The sequence below is a fragment of the Triturus cristatus genome, chromosome 10 (assembly GCF_964204655.1).
Source record: "Triturus cristatus chromosome 10, aTriCri1.1, whole genome shotgun sequence".
Classification (NCBI taxonomy): domain Eukaryota; kingdom Metazoa; phylum Chordata; class Amphibia; order Caudata; family Salamandridae; genus Triturus; species Triturus cristatus.
This window is the reverse complement of record NC_140593.1, coordinates 821,610,844-821,624,212: the sequence shown is the minus strand read 5'-3', so window position 1 is coordinate 821,624,212 and position 13,369 is coordinate 821,610,844. Positions and strand designations below refer to the sequence as shown.

Below are 13,369 nucleotides of genomic sequence, written 5' to 3'. Positions count from 1 at the left end.
CTTCAGGGACCCCACATTGAGCCCAGGACCTATGCCAGTGGGATTTGAGAGACTCTGGGGCTCCTTAACACATTTTGATGAGTGGAGCTTCATTTTGTGTTACACCACTGCCATTCCCCCTGCATAATCTTTACCTCTTGTTTAAACCTTCATCACGTTTTTCCACAAAAGGTATCCATGCCAAATGTGTGTCCTCTTTCCCCATCATCCTGGAGACCCTAAAGGTATGAAGGGGTTGTGGATTCTTCTGGAGGGAACCAAAATATAGCAAAACTTTGGGGAGAAGGGGAAAAAGTGCCGCACAAGAAATGTTTTTTTTTTGTCTAAAACTGGCGTCAGCGAAAAGATTTTTGTGCTAGGATAAGCATCTTTCCACCCATCATGAACTAGAAGAATTGAATAAAAACCAAATCTGACAGTTTTCGAAGAGGTAGTCTGTTTTTCCTATTGTTTGTACCTTTTGCCTACCGGCAGCTTCTGTTAAAAACAGGTGTGAAACCCATGGGTGATCCCAGAAAGCTATGCATATCTGAAAAAATCGACAAAATACTGAATTCAGCAAGGGGTCATTTGTAAAGATCACATAAGGTTTTACCCAAACAACTAACAGTTGAAATAAAAAAAAGAAAATTAGCAAGAAAATAAATCATTTGTGATTTTTCTTTTTTATCTGTAACTTCTTGTTACGATAGCCGATTTACAAATGCAATATACTGTTACGTGCGATAGGCCCTTCTGCTCTTGGGGATATATGTAGTTTTTACGTTCCCCGAAAACACACAGGAGCCACAGCCAATCACTGAGCTGCACCTTACAATGATTTTTCGGTGTGTACTAAGTCTACAGCAACTCATATACTAAAATATAAAGAGTGAAAAATTGGTGTGAACAAACCTATGATTTCTGAAATGTACACACGGCTCTCAGTTTAGGAACGGTTGTTATTTGTATCCATCTGAATTGGTGGGTGCCCATGCTATCATGTGCTTCAGAGGGCGCTTGCAAAATGCCTTCTTTCCTGCACTGTAGCTTACATTTGGAGCCACAAATGCAAAGAAATCCAATCAGTAGGAACAAATGTTCTATTTCTGTTTTACCACATGTCTCCCGATAAAAATGTTTCCTCACTTGTGTGACTGTCCCAAGTGCCGGCAACACAAAACTCCTTAAAATGCGACTAGGAGTCATAACATTTCAGCCAGCAAATACATTTTTTTGTAACAATGCAGGTAGATGTGGATATAGGGCCCTATCTCAGACACTGTGCAAGGAAACCCACAATACCCAAACTTTTTTGTAATCTAGACACCCAGGTGAATCCATGATATGTGTCTTTCACAAGGTTTTCTTACCCAGAAGCCTTTGCAAACCTCAAACCTCAACACTTACGTGTCTTTCACAAGGTTTTCTTGCCCAAAAGCCCTTGCAATCCTCAAACGTTGGCTAAAACACACACATTTTCCTCACATTTCTGTGAGGTAAAGTTCCAGAATCTGTGGGAATCCACAAATGTCCTATCACCCTGCATTTCCACACATCGTCATCATAAAAACAGTACCCACTTGTGCAGGGAGACTTAGCACCCGCAATAGGAAAGGGCCCAAAATACAACATCGACACATCATAAGATTCCATTTAAAACTGACCCTTGTTTAGCAATTTGAGAATCTGTAGATTTTGGCCTCTAGCACAGCCGGCAGCCAGGAAAATGTATCAAACCCACACCTTTCTGAAAATTAGACACCGGCGGAAGTCCAGGGTGCTGTGACTTATGTGGATATCAAGATTTTCCTACTCAGAATACCTTGCAAACACCAAACGTTGGGTAAAAACTCACATTTCCACACATTTCTATGAGGGAAAGTTCTGGTATCTGCGGAGATCAACAAATTTCCTAGGAGCCTGTGTTCCCACAGGTCGCCTTCCAATACAAATGGTCCGCTACTAGTGTGGTTGGGCTTAGCATCACGATAGGAAAGAGCCCAAAATGCAACATGGAAAGGTCAATGATTTCCACTCCTAACTGACCCTTTTTTGGCAATGTGGGTAGCTGTAGATTTTGGATGGTAGCTCAGCTAACACCCAAGGAAGCCTATCAAAACCAGACATTTCTGAAAATTAGACATCCAGGAGGGTCTAGGGTGGTGTGCCTTGTATGGATTCCATGACATTTTCTTACCCACAATGCCCTGCAAACTTCAAACTGTATCTAAAATCACTTATTTTCCTTGCATTTCTGTTTGTGGCACACACTTCTGGAATCCATAGGGATCCACAAAATTTCTACAACGCAGCGTTCCCCCAGTTGTTGTGATAAAACTGCTATCCCACTTGCGTTACTGGGTCTATTGCTCGTGACAGGAACAGATCAAACAAGGGTCAATAGGGGTACCACTGCTGGGAATTTTATTTAAAAAAATTCCTGTCATCCAGTGGGCTTTCTGCCATGCCATCGAGCATATTGGAGTAAACTACCTATCTGCCACCTGGGGGTCATAAAGTATGGATTACCTCTTTTGGTATGATGAATGGCCCAATGTCAGGGTGGCATGCCCGCACCATTTTCTTGTCCCCAAATGTAAAATCCCAAGTGCCTAGTGGTCTTTGACCCCCCCCCCCCACCCTCGGGTAAATTTGAGGCAACCTCGCCAGTTGGGACAAATCTCTTTTCCGCACCCTCTGGAAGCAGAAATATATTATTGTGTCTTCTAGGGTGGGGTATGACTTAATGCCAGGGTAGAATTTCACAATTGTGAGCGAGGTGCCCTTCTAAGAAAAGGGACAGGGTTTAATATTCATAACAACAATAAATGGATCGCTCTTGTGAAACTCACTTCTATCCACACATCTGTATATTAATCTTTTTTATAAGGAAAGTCACATACATTTAATCATCCACACAACTATCTATACACTGATTCCTGTTTGATGTAAATATGTCTCTCTTCATTATATTTAATAGATCCTCTATATAAAAACAATTTTTTTACTCAGTTTAAGAGAGTATATAAAGATATAGAAAATCTCAAGGAATCCAATATTTTAAAACATCATGTTCATTCAATATCTAATCTCATCACATTAAAATATGGCCTGTTACAACTTTCAGAAGCACAGTGGTGTCAAAATGTGTGCATTTACCCTGTCCTATTGCTCGTTTTGTTCCCATTTGGAAACCCCTGGTGTCTAGTGAGCTTTTTGCCTCCAGTGGGATCAAATTATGAGTAACCCCCCTATCTACCCCCGGGGGGTGGGGGGCAGAAATACTGGTTTCCCCTTTTTGGTGTGGAAATATGGCCCAATGCCTGGATGGGACGATCTCCCCCTTCTCTTAGCAAAATGTTAAACCCTGGTTTCTAGTGCGCATTCTACCCCCTGGGAGGGCAGGTTCGAAGCAACCTCTCCAATCTGTACAGACACCCTCTCTGCCCACACTGGGCAGAAAGACACTATTGCCCCTTCTGGGGAGTAGTATGACTTGACGCCAGGGTGGGCGGCCCCCATTCTATTGTTTGTTTTGTGACAATTTGAAACCCCCTGATGTGCAGTGGGCTTTCTGCCGCCAGGGTAAATTGTTGGCAAATCACCGCCCCGTCCCCAGTAGGGCAGAAAGACAGGTATTCCCCTACTGGGGTGAGGAGGGTCTAACATCTCCTATATTTGCCCAAATGTAAAATCCCTGGTGTCTAGTGCACTTTATACTCCCCTATGGGAGCGGATTCGGGGCATCCTCCCCAATCTATTCAAAACTCCTATCTGCCCCCTTGGGGCAGAAGGACACTATTGCCCCTCTGGGGTGAGTGTATGGCTTGAAGCCACGGTAGGTACCCTGTAGGAAACTGTCTCTGTATATACTATTTGTGGTAGTGTGGTCGAGCAGTAAGGCAGTATCAGAGGACAGTGTTAAGCATTTGTTGAACACACTCAAGTCAGCAAATGAATTCACACACTCAAAGACTGAACTTCAGACCAATTGTTTTTGTATAAAAAATATTCTTTTAGTTATGTTATTTCTAGAACCAAGCAAGCCTGGCACATGTAACCAATAAATACTTTACAGTAGTAAATGCTGATTGTAAAACAGCTCAATTGCAATTGTAAATGTACTATCGTTTGACTTACAGTATTGTTTCAGAGAAATGCAATCACTTGTAAATACAGTACATAGACTTGAATGGGATTTTCAGTAAAATAGCAGGTAAGTTACTTTTGAATTACTTTTCTTCTTCAGTGCTGTATGCCTGAATGCAGCACTGGGACATTTCCTGTAAACCGGTGAGTAAAAGCGTTTTTTTTAAATCGTACAATTTTAAAGAATTTCTTTAGATTTCAAAACTCCACACTTAAAAACTTTTTCAGGAAAAAGTGTCAATGTTATCCTATGGAGGAAAATGTGCTTATCGGTTTTTAGGTAAGTAATCGGTCGATGGAGTTGAGGTTCTGGGGTTAGACTCAGGGGTCCCCCAGGGTCAGTGATGCACTCTTGTTACACCCTCAGCGGCACTAGGGCGGCCGGTGCAGAGTGTTGAAGCCCAATGTTATCCAATGGGAGATGGGGCCTCCGGTTGGTTGCTGCTGGCAAACAGGCCATTGAGTTGTAGGAGCAAAGCTCCTGGACTTTATCTCAGGGCAAATGGGGAAACAAATTAGCACCAAAGGTGCACCCTCAGCGGCACTAGGGCGGCCAGGTGCAGGGTGCTGATTGGAGGTCCGATGCCCTGTTGTTTCCAATGGAGAACCTCCGGTTTGCAAAAGCACTGCAGGCAGGGAGACGAAGGACTTCTGGGTGCGACCACCACTTCGAGAGGTAAGTTGGGAAGTTAGGGGTTGGTTAAGCACCATTGCTTTGGGCCCACAAGGCCGTGGGGCGTCGGTGCAGGGGTGCCTTTTGGGGTCGGATCTTCTCCCCAGCTCCTGGTCGCGGTTAGGGGGGGCCTTCTGAGGTCTCGCTAGACCGGGTGGTTGGCGAGGATCCCAGCAGGGGATTAACAGGTACAGGCTTCTTACAGTGCAGGCTCACTGGCACCCCAAAAGAGGAATTGGTCACGGGGTCCTCTGGATCTGTAAATATAAATAGTTGTTAGTCACCATGGAACTTGTGGGTTCCGACCCAGGGGACAAAACCTTTAGTTGCAGGAGCGGTCCTTGCGTCTCTGGGGGGCCTCCTGTTTGGAAGCCGGTGCATCTGGGCCATACTGGGATGCCCTTGGGTGGTCGAGCCAGGCCGGACAAAGTCACGCTGATCTCCCGTGTGAATATATGGAATGCAGCGCATTCTCTGCTGACACATCTTCACAGTGGGAAGCTCGGCTGCTACGGCAAAGTGGGGACTGCGTTGGAATGGCTTCCCTCGTTTTAGGCACAAAGGCGATGCTTTCAGTCAGCGCCGGGCACTGACCTTGATATTTGCACACCAAAAGACAGCGCTGGATGCTAGTGGGATGTAGCGCTCGATCCTTAAAGCGAAGTTCTTTATTAATGCAGAGCACTGGGACAAGCCGGTTCTCACAGAATGGCTCCTGCAGCATGGTAGTTATAAAAACATGGAAAGGAAGTCTTGGATGGCCCTGAGACTTCGAGAACAGGGTGCAAGCCTACAAGCCCTAGGAGTTACTTGGGGTTTAAAGGTTGTAGAGTAGGTGCAGTCCTTCTCACTGCAAGAGGCAGCAGGCCTGCGCAGCAGAACAAGTTGCAAAGTGGCAGTCTCTCCTGATAGCATAGCAAACAGAAGCCAACACAGCAGAGCAGTTAACAAAGTGGCAGTCCCTCCTGGCAGCACAGCTCCTCTTCTTGGCAGAGTCTTCTCAGGACCCAAAAGTGGATTGAAATTGGGGTTGTCAATGGTCCAGTACTCGTATGCAAATGTGCCTTTGAAGTGGGGGAGACACAAAGAAGCCTTTGAACCTCACAAGGTCCCTGCCCTTCCTTCTGTGGCTCCAGACCCACTACAGCGGAGTATGCAGCTCTTTGTGAGGGGACAGGCAGAGCCCTGTTCATCCCTTTGTGAGACTGTCTAGTGGGAATGCACAAAGCCCAGATGTCACCGTAACCCAGGCGTGTAATCAGAGACAGACACACACACAAAACTGGTTAATTAAAGTTAAAAAATGGAAACTTTCTAAAACGTGGCATTTTCAGACCTGCAATTTACAAAACAACTTCACTAAATTATGTTTCTTTAAATGTGGGTCCAGATAAACCAGAGGGAGAGATAGGCCTTGCTGTAGTAAAAAAAAACAAATGTAGCATTTTTTCACTACCAGGACATGTAAAACTCAAAAGTTCATGCCCTACCTTTTAAATACACTGCACCCTGCCCATGGGGCTACCTAGGGCCTATCTTAGGAGAGACTTATATGTAATCAAAGGGAAGGTTTGGGACTGGCAAGTAGGTTAACAGGCTCTGCAATGGCAGGACTGAGCCATGTTTAAAGGGCTACTGAGTGGGTGGCACAATACGTGCTGCAGGCCCACTAGTAGCATTTAATTTACGGGCCCTGGGCACATATAGAACACTTTACTAGGAGCGTATGGGTAAATTAAATATGCCAATTCCAGACAAGGTAATGTTACCATGCTTAAAGTACAGAGCATATGCACTTTAGCACTGTTTAGCAGTGGGAAAGGGCCCAGAATCCTAAAGCCAACAAAAAAGGGGTCAGAATAAAGGGAGGAAGGCAAAACGTTTGAGGGTGACCATGCAGAAAGGGCCACGTTCAACAGGTGGCTTCTCTGATAACATTTCTTCTGATTTTGTGACAACTGTTTGATTCTTGAGGTTGGTGGAAGCAGTGGCTGCTCTTCTTATGTGAACTCTATCTTCCCGGTCACACTAAATGAAAGGAGGAAGAGCAGATGTCCTACTACAAGGAGCCTTATGTATGGAGATTAAAAGTGTGAGCTGATAAGCTGCTATAAGTAGTGGCCGGAGCCCTCTCTTATTAGGACCTTATCATTAGGTCTGGCTTCACACCACAGCTGTCTACATGACCTATTGTTAATAATTCTGTAAGATACACATAGTGGTGGTATCAGCTTTACCAAGTGGTGTATTACTTTCCCATCCCATGTTGTTAAGTAGTTGGTGCGTCCTTCCTTCTCGTATAGTCTTTATTCCACGAAAAATGGAGGAGTATTATACTCCTGAAAAATACACTTGATATTCACACATTAAATGATTTATCTCTTAATTGCACGTTTTACAAAAAACATTTTTTTTTACAGCAATGGGCTTTTTAAATTGTGCATCAGGAGTGCAAGCCATTGGTATCCCCATCGCCGTCAGTACGACCACCATTACTACAATCATTAAACCCCATCACTGCCACTACTACCATGATTACCACTGCTGGTATCACCACCACTACCCCACTAGCAATATCAACGCCCTACCACAACAGTATTTGTGAATGGCAGTGTTTGCATGCTTTATAGTACATGAAACCAGGCTTATTGACTTTGACAATTTCTGTTTTTACAAGACTTTAGCAAGTCTTCCAACTATTGTTAATAAAGGCTAGTTATAAAATATTTTTTCTGTTTTCCTTCATATATTTTTTTCTCTGAATTCCTAGCGTATTTCAATTAGGAGTGTGTCTTTATAGTGAACTAGCCAACAATTGCATTCTGTGACCACCACAGAATTGCCAAGATGATCTTCACCAAATGGAAAATCAAGTTTAAAGTTTACCTTTACCAATGTACTGGTTATGCAAAATAGGTTTTTGTTGTTTTCTGTGTTTTCCTTTGAGGTCTTGGTTGTAGACTTTACTTTACATGGTGAGCTTGGTTAGGAAAATGTCCTTGTTGCTGAGCGATTTAGACTTCTGTTTAGCCTAGCAATCACAAGTGTAAGTGACTACTATAGATTTAGCATTAAAGGCCTGCTTGAGCGTTAAAGGCCCGAGCCAAAGGTGAGGGCCTTTTAACAAGGCAGCAGGGCAGAATGGTCTAATTTGTAAAACAGAGGCCTCACAGAACCCGAGGGGGTTGAACTCCATGAGGCCTTTGTTAAACATTGGAATGTTGATGCTCCGGGCTTCTACCGACCATTTGAAGCCCAGAGCACTCCGTTGTTTTCAATGGAGCGCTCAACATTCCAATGATCCACTATGGATTTTCTGATTGTGTGTGGAATTTTGTAATACCGATACAGGAGAAGAGGCTGAACTCAACCCACTAGGATATGAACCTATGACCACAGATAACACACATCAGCATTGAGCAATGAATGGACTGAGCCATCTTTCAAACACAACCACCCTTCCAACAGCATCTTTACATAAGCCTTTACCCCCAGCTTGCCCATCTATGGTGAGGTAGAAGAAACTTCAGGTGGACTAACCTGACAGGCCTCTGTTAAAAAAAAAAAAACAGTATGTGGTTGTTGTGGTCCTAAAATGATCACATCAAACCACTAGTCATTCTCCTACCCCTGAAATTTCAGTCTGCTGCTCACAGTGTTGATGTGTGCAGCTTTAGATTTTTTCTAAGAATTGTGAAAGAAATGTGCAAAGATCACCGTGATGCCTTTAGAGCTACTGCTATGCAACTGTAATGCAAAGATTTGCGTATAACAGGCAAAATCATATTTTGCCTTTTGGGTGCCCACTATCTCATCATTACAAATTCTTTTTTGAGGCCATGTGTTAAATTCTGGCACCCTCTTGTGGTCATATATGGTACTATCATAAGGCAGCAAATTACAAAGGCGTTAATGTTGCATTAGTTCTAGCTGAGTATTGCTAATTATGATACCTTATTGTCCTACAAGATCTGTGAGAAATTCTGGAAGTGTAAATATCCACCATGGCTTTTGCAGCAATGCTGCACCCTAGCCGAGGTGCTAGAACAGGAATGCATCGAGAGTTCGCGAGAGGTGGCTGGTGGAGATAACACTTTATGAATTTAAGAATAATTGTGAGAGTACAGCATTGTATGGAAAAGTTGTTTGATGCAGAAAACCCAAGAGTTACAAAGCTATAAGGGATACAACCGAACTCTACGTTGGTATTCAGGTGGCACGCTAGTCATGCACACATTGGCACAGTTGAAGAGCCTGCAGGTATGCGCACATCACTTACAGAAGCTTGGTTGTGGACAGAGCCCATGCTGCATTATATGCATTGTAGCAGCTGCCTTATGAAACCACCACAAGAGGACGCCAGGAAATAATAAATAGCTTAAAACATAGGGGACGGGGAGTGCCCCAAAGGCAAATTGTAATTCTACCCGTGGTTATGGAAAGCCTTGCACCACTAGGTTGTGAACAGCGCTGTCGCAAAGGAAGAGGAGCTAGAGAGTAAAAATGCTTTCTGGTTACTGTTTAATGTTTATTGAAACAAATATTAGCCAATGAAGTTCATTCAACACTAATATGCGTCTTAAATCCTGTAACGACAATTGAGTAGGGTGTTCTAAAGTAGTATTTATAGAAAGTGGCCCAATAAAGTACTCCTAGTAAGAACAAATGCACATTTCCTGCGTATATGTAGAGTTATAGCCTCAGTATAGGTGTGTGCCCCACTGCATGTCTGTTTGCGAGCTTCGCTTTGGGAGATGTGTTCTGTAAATAAGCGTTTGTTTCCCCAGTTGGATCCCTTAGTGCGAATCTAAGGGCTCTGAAGTTGCAGGCCGCACTGCCACGGGTGAATTGGATTGTAGAGCGTTCTTGTCACTGAGGGCGCATTGTGACACCCCGGAGTGTATCACAGCCCCCTGGAGTGCAAGGCGGTGCCCAGGCTTTTCAGGGGGCCCCTTATTCACTTCAAGGCCAAATAACATTAGTGCGATGACTCAGGGCCCCCTCATCACGCTCTGCGGTGGGCCCCATCAGTTTGCATTAGGCCTCTGATCACAGCAGACGGCGCCCATCTTATCAGAGCAGAGAGGCTCGCGCTGGACCCTTTCCGCCCCGAGCTGTGAAGAGCGGACCCTGCCCTGCTGCAGTTCTGCAGAGATGGCACTCCCAAAAGACCACCTAAGCTTATCAAGAGGAGCACTCCTGCGTCTGTTGCGGACATTCATCGCTCAAAGCTTCAGCAAGGATCAGGACACGCCGATGGGGGAGACAGTGCTTAATTTGAGACGGTGGCTGGCGGTGGGGTCCTCCAGCACTCATTTTGGAGACCAGAACATATTGTTCCTCATCAGCTATTGAGGCAAGCAAGAGAGAGAGCAACACACACGGGAAAGAAGGGGGGAAAGAAAGAAGGAAAATAGGCTCATGTGAAGAAAGCAGGGTCCAGTATGACTGAGATAAGGAGACAGCAGCGTCTGGTAGTGGATTAAAGAGGCCTGAGGTGAACTCGACACTATGGGGCAGATTTACAACTTCTGGCGCATCCTGCAAATCAGCTTGCATGCGCCAAGAAAGATATGTCACGCTAAACTACCCGTGCGCCACCATGGATGCGCCGCATTTACAATGCGGCGCGCCGTGGCGCACGGATAGGCAGATGCGTGACGTATCTGCCGGCGTAAGGTTGGCGTAGTGCGAGAGTCGTGTCACGGGCGCGACGCAACTCCAGCAGTGTTTAAACCGGGCCCATCTCCAACATGCTGCGTCACGCCTCACGCCTGCTTCAAGCAGGGGCAAGTTTTTGACGCAGCAGCATCGGAAAAGTGACTGAGTGAAATCTTGTAGATTTCAGTGCGTCATTTTTCCGAGGCTTTCCTCCGACGGCACGCCCACACTGCGATGGAACGCCCACATGAAACCTGAAGCAGGTTTCATGTGGCGCAGTAAATTACAACATGACGCATCTGCCTAGATGCATCACGTTGTAAATAGGTCGCAACGTGGCGCATGGTTTACGCTGCCGCTGCGTCACGAAAGTGACGCAACAGCGGCGTAAAAGTGTCGCAAGGGGCTTGTAAATCTGCCCCTATGTATGTATCCTTGGTATTTGGCGCACTGACTTTTAATAGCAAAGCCGGAGCAGCGCTTTGTGCACGAACACTAATTCTTTTACAATTTAAGCAATTCTCACACACGTTCCCCGCAATGTTTGAAGCCAAACTCCACCCAGATCAGAAAGCACTCCCTCTCACTAACAATGTCCCACTTTACCTCAATTTCTTCATCACCCACCGCATCTACCTTCTTTGGTGGTGAATTTTGCAGATCTCTCTCAAAGGAGTAGACGCCAGAAAACAACGGTATATGTTGGACTTGGCCCTTCTGGCAGGTTCACCCCTAAACTTTTTGCTTTTACTGGTGACCTGGTGGTAGTGATTTTTGGTCTCTGCGCACTTTCCCTGTGTCCCAGAGTAAAGTACGTGCGCACTCTGAGTGCATGTGGTGAGATAGGCCTGCCCTCCCATAGGAATGCATGGGGGAATGTATGTGTCCCTGGTAGTTCCTGGTGCATGGGGAGTGCAGGTACGAGTTTGGTATGTACGGACTCGTGTAATAAAATGCTGCACGATGATGTGTGCAGTGTCCATGTAGCTAGTGTGGAAGTGCCACTTCTAGACGCTGGCATAAATGTGCAGTGACTGCCTGTCGCGTGATTGGCTGGCTGAGGTCATGTGACGGGCTAGGGAATCCCCAGAGTCAGGAGGAGTCACCCAGTGGTGAATAGGGAGATCAGCAGCCAGATGGGTGGGAGGAGTACACCTAGGACCTGAATAGGGCTGGGCTTTCCCCACACAATGCTGGCTCCGCCCCCTGTGGTGCGACTGATGACCCTGGCCTGTTTTCTGAATAGGGAGAGGGGCTGAGCAAAACAAAGTGCTCAAGAACCAGTTGCATCTGGTTCGCCCCTCCCCTGCACCTTGAGACAAAGGTGAACCTGTGTATAAGAAGGGGCTGTGACCCCAAGTAAAATGTTCTCTTCCAGGATCCTATCAGAGGGGCTGCTGCTGCTGCTGCTGGAGGCCAGGAGGAACCGCCACTTGGGACTGCCTTCCTGCCTGGAGGTCCCAGTGAGCTGGCCCCTGGCCCAGCCTTGCCCCCTGCCTACCTGCCTGAACTTTACCAGGACTTTGTTCCTGGACCCTCCCTTTAAGCGCCTGGGAAGCGCTATGTCTTTATGTGCTACTGAGGGGCACCTTCGTTGGGGCCAGCAGCGCTGAGCTGCAATAGTTAGCGAGGGAACCCCGGCGTGGGATTCCCCGCTTTGCTGCCGTGCTGTGAAGCGGGTGCCCACCCCGCATTGTGGTGCTCGAGCGGGAGCCTACCCCACTTTATTGGAGAGTTAATATCCCTAGCGGGTGCCCACCCCGCCAGGGACTTTGCCGCTTTTGTTTTCATCCTCCTCGCGGGTGCCCACCCCGCATCACCGCGATCGAGAATCACCGCCGTGGCCCCCGCGAAACCGGAAGTCAGGCAGTTTGTGTCGGGACGTGGGCGGGACTTGAACAGGAAGCGGACGGGAGCCTACCCCGCGCTCCTGCGCCCAAGGACGACCCGGTAGCCGACGGGAGCCCACCCCGTGCTCCTGTGCGGCCAAGAGAAGTGAGCTGGCAGTAGAGTTCAGGCGGGAGCCCACCCCGCACTGGACTGTAACCCACGGAGGTGGGGCCTCCGGGACGAAACCGAGTCCGGCCGGGCCGCCGCAGCGCGACCGAGAGGGGAGACGGAAGTGCCGTGTCTGCCCCCAGCCCCCGCCGCGAGGGAAGTGCTCACCGGAGGGCCGAAAGCAGACCAGGACCGCCGGTGAGTGAAGGGGGTAGACCGGGGTTGTGGGTTTGCCAGCATTGGTTGCTCCGAGCGCCAGTGCGCTCTAACGGGACTCCGTGTTATTCCCGTCTCTGCCCCCCTGTCCCCCACAGCGGCGCCGCAGTTGCGGGCCGCTCCGACGGGGGGTATTCCTTGAGTGTGAAGAGCGGCCCCGGAAGGCAGCGGGCCGCTCCAACGAAGGGGACAGTGTTCTCGGGCCCCGAGAGGCTCCAACGGGTGGCCGCATTATTTCGTTAAAGAGCCCAGAGAGGCTCCAAGCGGGCATATTTGCTTAAGAGCCGCAAGAGGCTCCAACGTGGGGGCAGAATTGTTTGAAGAGCCTAGAGGGCTCCAACCCACGCCGGGCATTGTGTCTTTCAGAGCGCTGGTGCGCTCCAACGACGGGGGCAGTATTTTGTAGAGTCCAGAGGGACTCCCACGAGGCGCATTTGTCTAGAGCCCTGACAGGCTCCAACGTTGGGGGGCATTCTTTTTGCAGAGCCCAGAGAGGTTCCAAGGTATGCCATATTTGTTCTAAAGGCATCGTGGTGCCCTAGCTCCGTTCAACAGCAGCCCAGCACTTAGTGGGCAGCTGCCACGTTAGGTTGTGCCTTGTGCGCCCTGGTTTGCGCAGCCTGCGCAGTCGCGCCCTGACTTTGCTGGATATTGGGCCTGTCTGCACCCCTGAAAGGCCAGGTTGGCCTG

The 13,369-nt window shown here is 47.5% G+C and overlaps 1 protein-coding gene across 1 annotated transcript in view; it reads left to right on the top strand.

Moving 5' to 3' along the window:
- Nucleotides 1-13,369, top strand: part of LOC146790079 (uncharacterized) — a 218,590-nt gene that overhangs the window by 193,379 nt on the left and 11,842 nt on the right. The window lies entirely within an intron of this gene.